We start from the raw sequence: 9727 nt of genomic DNA, 5'->3' as shown, positions 1-9727 counted from the left end.
GAAAATGTCCTAGTTTCCTTCTCCATCTCTCACTTTTATCCTTTGTCCTCAACTTATGGTACTTCAATTACTGCATACTACGTTCAAAGTGGAAAAAGTAATTTGCACTAAGTAGGGAACAGAGAATATAACATTTCCTTTCCCAGTCAATTCAGGGGAAACAAATTGTTGCATCTTCTCAGTTATTAATAACTTTCGCCATTTTTGCTTGACTCTACCTGTCTCAGTTTACACTTGTAAAATGTTAAGATAGTATGAAAGTAGAACAACTAGATAGATACAGTAGGCCCTCCACACTTGTAGGTTTCACTTTTTTAGATCTGATTACACTATGTAACAAAATTTGAAAAAAAAAATCTGTTCCTGGGTTGAAAGTGTTACTTCCTGTTTAATTGTGCTGTACTTACTTCAAAAGTAGTTTTTCTACTCCAGAAACCTCATTTTTGTGGCTGCCACAAAATGTGTTGAATTGGTTGAGACTCTTTGAGGTATTAATTGAAAAACTATAGCAAAATGTGGAGCAAGATGTCCCTCAAAAACGTTTTTGCAATTTAATAAACTTTTCCCATGTTTTGTGAGAGAACCAATTAGGCAATACATTTATAACTCAGGAACAAAAATTGCATTACATAGTGTTATTCATAGATTTGATTAATATGGACTTCTCTAGGTCCTCCAGTGCAACTTTATGGTCAAATCTGCTGGAAGTTGATCATAGGGCGCTTCAACATAGCCCTTTAACCCAGGAGCAATTGTGTTTTAAAAACGCAATTGTCCCCAGGTTCTAGTCCCCCCCCCCCAGAAAGTGTTTGCTTTTTTGGGGGGGCTTTCCAGTAGGGCACTGGGACACAAATGAAAACCCCTTAAGAAGCCTTTAAAAAAGGAAAATAATTCATCCGGCTGCCATACCCCCTTCTCCAGAGCGATTTCACCCCCTCCCCTGGCGTGTCATTGGGATGTGTCAGAACTCTGGAGGAGGGAGAATGGTGGTTATTTTTCTTGTTTTAAGGTTTTTTTTAAAGGGGTTTTGGAGTGGGTGTGGGCTGTTTCAGGTTTTTTGGGTTCCAGGAGGCCAAAAAACCCAAGACAGCTGTATAGATGGGCACCGGAAGTCCCATCTTCACAGACCCCACACCTGGAAAGATACGGGTTTTCTGAAAAATTTCCTCGGCATGAGGAGTTTTCATGTTTTGTGCTGAAAGCATTCGTTTTTCCTTGAAGCGTCATCGGGACATCCCAGGGGAAATGCGGGAGTTTGCACACTAAGGGTGCTGACTGGATGCGCCCCCAGGTGCTCACAAATTGTACAGAAAGGAGCAGAAGTTAAGCTTTGAGTTAGCTTTTCAAGTTACAATTGAGGTAGAGAAAGAAGACCAGGAATTTTGATCCTTCCTTCTTCTATACATTTCAAACTGGTTTTGAGGAACTATCGCTATAAAGACACTCAATAGAGATGCACAGCATCAGATACCCCAGGGGAAAATGCAGGAGTGCTCACACTTTACGTGCTGTCTGAATGCCCCATGGACTCATTCTAGAGGACCTCAATATTCCTAAAAAGGTGTTCTCTTAAAAAGGAAAACAAAAGTATTTTTATTCATTTCTTTTCCATGGGAACCGCAGTGAATGTGGAGGGCTTACTGTATATCTTTCCCCATTACTCATTACTAAAGGCAACAGATGTTCTGCAACATCATCAAACATACTTTGGTTCTTCTTCATAGCGCCTTGACCCTGGAATGTGACTGTTTTGGGAAACCCGAAAGTGCCCCTAAGCACTTTTTTTTCGACACCTAGCATATGTCTGAAGAACCTCAATAGAATGTGGCAACTTGCTTTTCATGTGTTTCAGGCTGGACCTGATCCTGAATGAGTGGCTACATTTCTTGGAACACAAGCAGAGAGTTCACAAAAACCATGACTCCAGCAAACAAAGAAGAATGTGGCCTTCAAAGTTGACAAGTCCATGGAGGGCTTATAAAACCACAACTACATTCCCTACATTATTTTTTTTATTTTTGTGAACTATAAAAGACACATTCTTTTAGCATCAAGTTTTATTTTGGAGCATTGTCTAACTATTTTAAAAAATAATATATATATTATTGTGCAAGAGAACTGCTGATTGATAACAACAGGAAATATTCTGACTTACAAATGCATGTCATGTAAATCTGAATTAATATAAATGCAATCTTCACGTAAAGCTTTCTCCAGAGCTTAGAAAAGTTATGTTTTGTAACTTTCCAAATTCTCTATAATGCAATCATAGTATTAAAACCATTGTATAAATTCTACATGCAATTTTGAATACAGAGGAAAAGCAGAATGTACTATTTTGGCTGTGTAATTAAATAGTTAAATTGTTTTACAACACATATACCCACGCTCAGAAAACATAAGGGCTGTTATCTCACATGATAATCAGAATGTGGTTATGGCTGATCAGGTTCAGCAATAACTCACCTGCAAGATGTAATTCTTTCCATCTGCTTGAGACAACAAACATAAAACTAGTTAAATATTCATGACTGATTCAAGGCAAGCAGAACAAGTGAACACATATTTAATAATAACAATAAAACTAAACTATTCCCTGCTTCTCTTAAGTGTGATAAAGAGTCATGTATCTTAATCAGTTCCAGCAACATAGAGTAACTTTATCCTCACTCCATCCAACAGTTTTCTAAACCCAGAAGAAATAAACAGTATTTGTGAGAGCCTTCATAGTGTGCATTTGCTTTGTCACTGAACACAAGACTTCCGCCAGCCTCTGCTTAGAGTGAACAGCCGCTACCAAGCTATTGAATAACAGTGACATCTACTGGATGGTCAATGGCTTAGATCAAAGATTCAAATAAATTGCTTTCTTTCCCACTGACATATATTACCTGTTAGTCATCGTCATGTGCTTTGAAGCCATAGCTTCCAGGTTATTAACACAGTACACAAACCAGTTAAGCTTAAGTATTTATCAAGTGTAAGCCTGTTTAAAGCTACTTTAACTTCAAGATAGTATGTGTGAGAGCGGGGGAGAAGAGAGATAGGAAGTGGAAGTGTGCCTTTACTCCTGTTTCTATCTGTGTGTCTTTTTAGCAACAAAAATTTATTTATTGTTAATTGTCATCTCAGAGACTATAGGTATATCTACACTGTAGAATTAATAATTTGACACCAATTTATTATTTATTTACTATTTATTTAAATAGTAAATACTATATTTATATCCTGCTGTCTCTCACCCCAAAGAGGACTCAGAGCGGCTTCTATGCTGCATATACAAAAATACTCTATCCAGTTGATAGGGAGATATATGTTCGGACAAGTAAGTTAGACCTAAAACGTTAAGGGCTTTATAGGCTAAAACCAGCACATTGAATTGTGCTCAGTAACAGACTGGCAACCAATGGAGCTGATGTAACAGGGAGGTTCTATGCTTCCTGTACGTTGCTCCAGTGAGCAATCTGGCTGCAGCCTGTTGGACTACTTGGAGCTTCCAAACAGTCTTCAAAGGCAGCCCCACGCAGAGTGCATTGCAGTAGTCTATTCGAGATGTAACAAGAGTGTTGACTTCTGTGGCCAAACCTGGCTTCTCAAAGTACGGGCACAGCTGGAGCAGATGTTTTAATTGTGCGAAAGCACACCTGGCCACCACTGAAATCTGGGGTTCTAGGCTCACTGATGAATCCAGGAGGACTCCCAAGCTGCGGACCTGTGTCTTCAGGGGGAGTGTAACCCTATCCAGCACAGGTTGTAACCCTATACCCTGTTTGGCCTTTCAGCTGACCAGGAGTACCTCTGTCTTGTCTGGATTCAATTTCAATTTGATCGCCCTCATCCAGACTGTCACAGCGGCCAAGCACCAGTTTAGAACCTGAACAGCCTCCTTAGCTGCAGGTGGAAAGAAGTGATAGAGTTGGACATCATCTGCGTACAGATGACACCGCACCCCAAAACTCTGGATGATCTCTCCCTGCGGCTTTATGTAGCTGTTAAACAACATGGGGGATAGTACTGAATCCTGCGGGACCCCAAAAGGTGCCGAGCAGATGTCCCGCAATTATCCATAGCACTTTAAGTGCCATGGATAATTTGAATTTAACATTTAATTATTGTGTTCCTTCTTAAAGGTACAAGAGCCCTACCTTCTTTTACGACGAATGCATAACACTGATATGATGTGTTTATTATCATACACTGACATAAATGTATTTTTTTGCATTAAAGCCTTAGTTCTTAACTTTAACATCAGCTGAATCAAGAGGAGATACAGAGGTAGGAGCAGCAGAGAGTGAATTGAATCCTTTTTTCCTGTGCTACACTCCAAGTCCCTCACGACAAAAATCAAACAAACAACAAGAAAGGAAAAGAAAGGGAAGGAAAGGAAAGGAAAGGAAAGAAGCCTCATCTAAAGGTGTTACTGAGGTCAATAGTGTTACTGTAAATATAACTTCAGAAGGAAGAAAGCATCATGATGAAATTCACCTTTGTACCTGCGGTGATGTGAGTAATTATTAGCTCCTTGACAGCACCTATAGTGGATAATATTTCTATTTTCTATAAACTGTACTTTAAATAACACATCCAGCTTTGTCCCTTCACTGTTAACTTTTTGCCAAAATGATGCAAAGAAACAAAGCAAAAAGCCCAACCACTCATATGTAGACAAATTTCTTAGACTATGAACAATTATTATTATTGGCCATAACTAATATTGCCATGACAATTGAAAGGTCAGTTGTCATGACATAAAAATAACTACCATCTAGAGCAGTGCTTTAGCCTAAAGGCTTATATTCTAGATCTGGGAAGTTTTCAGGGCATTTTCAAACTTGGAAATACCAACAAAAATGCTTTACGTCAAAAATACATCAGAAGAACTATGCTTTGTCCTTGCATAGGACAATCTAGCATCTATCATCATATCAAAAATAGAGCAAACCTGTAAAGGTCATGTATGATTTCTCTAGGTGAAGTTACTTTCATGGGCTATAAATCTGAGTTCCCTAGGAAGTAATATAATCCAAAAAGTAAAATTTTCACCCCCTTGTTTTTAGATAATTAAAAATATTAATCATGTTACCCAGTTTATAATAGTCACTTTGTCATACGCTATTATAGGGGTTTCTTCTTCTTTTTAATGAAGTAATAGAACATTTTGGATGTTTTCATGGCTTAACAATGGTTCATTCATTTGTTATTTAAAACCCTTAAAGCAGCTTATGAAATAATAACATTCCAAACACTGCAAAAACAAATAAGAACATGATAGACCCAAATCAGCAACAGCAGTCTAACACAGAAAGACATACCCTGTTTCCCCGAAAATAAGACAGGGTCTTATATTAATTTTTGCTCCCAAAGATGCACTAGGTCTTATTTTCAGGGGATGTCTTATTTTTCCATGAAGAAGAGCTCACATTTATTGTTGAACAACAAAATGAACATTTATTATATACTGTAAAGTAGTTGTCATCACAAACCAGCATAACAGACAAACTATGAATCCTATCAAGAATTTCTTGTTACTACCATTATTTACATGTACAACAATCTATGGTACCTCTTGCAATTTAGGTTTCATAAGGTTTCCACGCTGATTTCTCTATTCTAGTTTCAATGTAGTCATGAATGATGAATAATATAATATACTATAATAATAATATGATAATATAATAATAATATGATGATATACAATATATTAATGAGATAATATAATATAGGATATAATAATAACAGAAAATGATAATAATATGGTATTAATAGGATAATATAATAATGGGATATAATAACAGAATAGCATAATAATATAATAATAATAGGATAATATAATAGAATAATAGAATGGAATAGAATGATATAAAATATATTAATAGGATAATATAAAATGGAATATAATAATAATAACAGAATATGCTAATAATAATAAAATAATAATATGATAATATAATAGAATAATAGTATAGAATATAATGATATAAAATATATTAATAGGGTAATATAAAATGGAATTTAATAATAACAGAATAATAAAAGAATAATATGAAAATATAATAGAATAATAATAGAATAATAATATAATGATATAATAATAATAATAGAAAAATATAATATAATGATTTAAAATATATTAATAGGATAATATAATAATGGGATATAATAATAGTAACAGAATATGATGATAATAATATGGCAATAGAATAATAGTATAAAATAATCAGTTTCATGGCATAGGATAGGAAGATGAGAGGAGAATCCCAATGCGTCCTATACCTTTAAGGAGCCTTGGGGACGAGTGGAAAGCCCTCTTCCTTTCCTCCCTCCCACCATCCCTTGCCCTGACTCCAGGAGCCAATCAGAAGCCTCTGGGAAGCAAGGCAGCATGGCCAGGAGGGAGACGGAAGGAAGGAAGAAACGGCAGCGCGGCAGCAGCCACGGAAGGTTCTTCAAGCCTCGGCTGGGGGACAGGCAAGGAAAGGCAGGGAGGGAGGGCGGCACAGAAAGCAAGCACTTTCCCTCCTTCCCTCCCTCCGGTGTATGAATGAGTGCTGCTTCTGCCCTGCAGCCATGCTTCCCAATGGAACTCAGCTGCAGCCTTAGTTGCTAGGTCTTACTTTCAGGGGAGGCCTTATATTTGGCAATCCCCCAAACCCCTGCTAGGTCTTATTCTTTGGGGAGGTCTTATTTTCGGGGAAACACGGTACATAGTATAGAACTTCCAGTAAATACAAAACATGGGCAGAAATACAGGCACACTGACTTATAATGTGAAACCAAGTGAAATACTGGTAGGTTTATTTTGTTCTCTTCTTTTCGTGTTAATTTGAGCTCTGTTTTACTATATCTTCAACTACAGGATGCATCAATAGGAGTATAGGGTCTAGTTCAAAGGAAGTAATAGTCCCATTCTGTTCTGCTTTGGTCAGAATATTGTGTCCAATTCTGGGCACCACAATTCAAGAAGGATATTGGCAAACTGGAGCATGTTCAGAGAAGATCTGGAAGGCAATGGTGTTTGTAGCCTGAAGAAGAGAAGGTTTGGGGAAATATGAAAGCCATGTTTAAATATTTGAAAGATTTCCTATTGAGGCAGGAGTTGGACCGGATGGCCTTTGTGGTCTCTTCTAGCTCTATGATTTCACAATTGTCCAGATCTTTAACTACATCATTAACTGAACAGTGGAAACGTATCTTGTAATCCATGCTTTTTCAAGTGTAACTTCTAGTGCACGTAATAAATCTTCAATGTGATAGTTGAGCATAGTGGTAATCACACCATAAAGACAAAACTTGGGGATAGATAGTAAATGTGGCACTCAGCAGAATAAACAAAATGACCAGCTTACTAGTTTGAAGCTAGCAAGGCAATATACATGGCCATCCAAGGATCTGGCTTATATAGATCACTAATCCCAGAGTCTTCAATTTACTGGTTGCAGAAACAAGGAAGCAAAACAATCACGAACTTACAGCAACTGTGAAGAAGGATTTATAATGTTTATGGCTGTTTAATTTAGAAAAGAAGTGACAAAGAGAAGTAGTGATGGCTCTTGACAGATGCTAGTAGGGCTGTAAATCCTTGTTTTTTTCTTTGAATGTTAAAGGAGTTGTCCCAATTGCTAGCTGCTGTGTCTAGAATTGGTTCAGCCCTTTGGATAGCTTTTTTGAAAGTTCAGATCAAAACATGAAATAGATGCCTTTTCCTATAGATATTAAAGGGAAACATGATATGAATGTGTTAAATTATCCACTGTGGAGAAAATGGGCATGTGTGTTTTATGATAATCCCATACATTTCATAGGTTTTTCTTAGGTAAGGAATACTCCAATGTGGTTTTGCCAGTTCTTTCCTCTGAAATATAGTCTACAGCGCCTGCTATCCATTATGGTCTCCCATTCTAATGTTAACTAGACCAACTCTGCTTAGCTTCCAAGATCAGGTGGGATCCAATGTCTTAAGGGTATGTAGACCTGTAGCAGAACGTGGACACTAGGTATGTAGTTCTTTGATAATTTTTTTCTCTAAGGAAGCAATGGGTACTTTTATCAATGTTCTTCTCTGTGCAAAAAGTCTTCCAAGACTTTTTTTTTTTTGCAGTTTAGGACTTATTTTATTCAAAAATCACACATGGTTCTGTGCAGAAAACAATATTTTGTGTACAGAAAACAGATATTTCTACAGATCAATACTATTTTCCATAATGAAAGTACTATTTTTTGCACAAAATGATCACATTTGATTTTTGAACAAAATACGTGAAGATTCTCGTCAATTTAAGATTCTTCTCAGATTTCATTTCTAAATATTTTTGAATAGTCTTTCCATTCCTAGGGAGTTATTTTCCCACAATGCTAGAGGATGAAGCTGAATGGTGATTCTATGTAGTATAACAGAAATTCTTGTTCATATAGAACCTAATTAACCTGCCAAATTCATTACCACACTTGGTGCTCAGAGCAAATTAGATAAATCAATGAATAATAAGGCTATTCATGGTTACTAACCATGATGGATATATACTCTCTCCAATGCCAGTGGCAATGTTATTATCACCACAATCATTTATTTATACAGTGTCATCACTGTACATAACAAGTTACAAATAACAGAACAACAAAACAATTTCTTGCCCTCAGGCTTACATTCGCATTAAGACATGAGACAGAAAGAAAAGGGGATGGCAGCATAGGAAATATGTCCAGCAGATGTTATGACTTCTTCTCTACTTCCAAGGCCAGGGCAATGGCAGCTGGGATGGATAGAGGATATTTCCTCTGCTTTTGGGCATAGGCATGATGAAGTTGTGCCCGACTCTTCTCTCCTTCCGTCAGGGCCGGCCCAAGGAAATTTTCAAGTGTAAGCGAAACAGGATTTTGGTGCCCCCCCCCCAAAAAAAACCCAATCACCGAGAAATAAAAGGTAGAAGGTAGAGGTGAATAGAATGGATAAAAGAGTTTACCTTACAACCAGAAGTTTATTAACAACATTATGTTCATATAGTAACATTACATAGAATTAACGCCAATCTTGCATTTTAATAAATAAATATTTTAATAAACTTTGCAACTATTTTAATTTTTTTGTTATTTCTAGTCTACAAGTACTACACAAAGGTTTCCTGGTCATGATATCTCTTCAGAAGATTTTTCAGACTTTGGACTAGCTTTAGATCAGTTTTGTTTGGGAGAACAATAGGAGAATAGGAAAATAAGACACTTCCGTTCTCAGGAAGTGAACTCTTGTCCTTCAGAAGTGCCACGCCAGCATGGACCATTGTAATGGGAGTGGCAACATAGCCAGCCTATGGCCCCTTCACTTGAGTGGATATTTTAACATCCAGTTTTCCTTAACACAAATTAACTTGAACACTTGTAAAAATTAAAACCTGATTTTTCTGACTTTCAATTTGGAAAACTCATGTACTAGGGAATCTGTGTCCATGTCATCCAACAAGCTATTTTCAATGGCCAAGGTTGATAGTCCACTCAAGCGCTCTTGACTCACAGTAGATCTTAAGTAATTTTTTATAAGTTTCAATTTTGAAAAACTCCTTTCACCGCTGGCCACGGATATTGGAAGTGTTAACAGAATTCTCAGTGCAATGTAGATATTTGGGAAAACATCCTCCAAACCATGATTTATGAAAGACAAGGCATCAGCTGGGAAACTTCCAGGGGGAAGCATATTTGCAAGTAATTGTAGCTCTTTATACAGATCACCAGCATT

Source organism: Anolis carolinensis, chromosome 3, assembly GCF_035594765.1.
Source record: "Anolis carolinensis isolate JA03-04 chromosome 3, rAnoCar3.1.pri, whole genome shotgun sequence".
Taxonomy (NCBI): Eukaryota; Metazoa; Chordata; class Lepidosauria; order Squamata; family Dactyloidae; genus Anolis; species Anolis carolinensis.
This window is presented reverse-complemented; position numbering follows the sequence as displayed.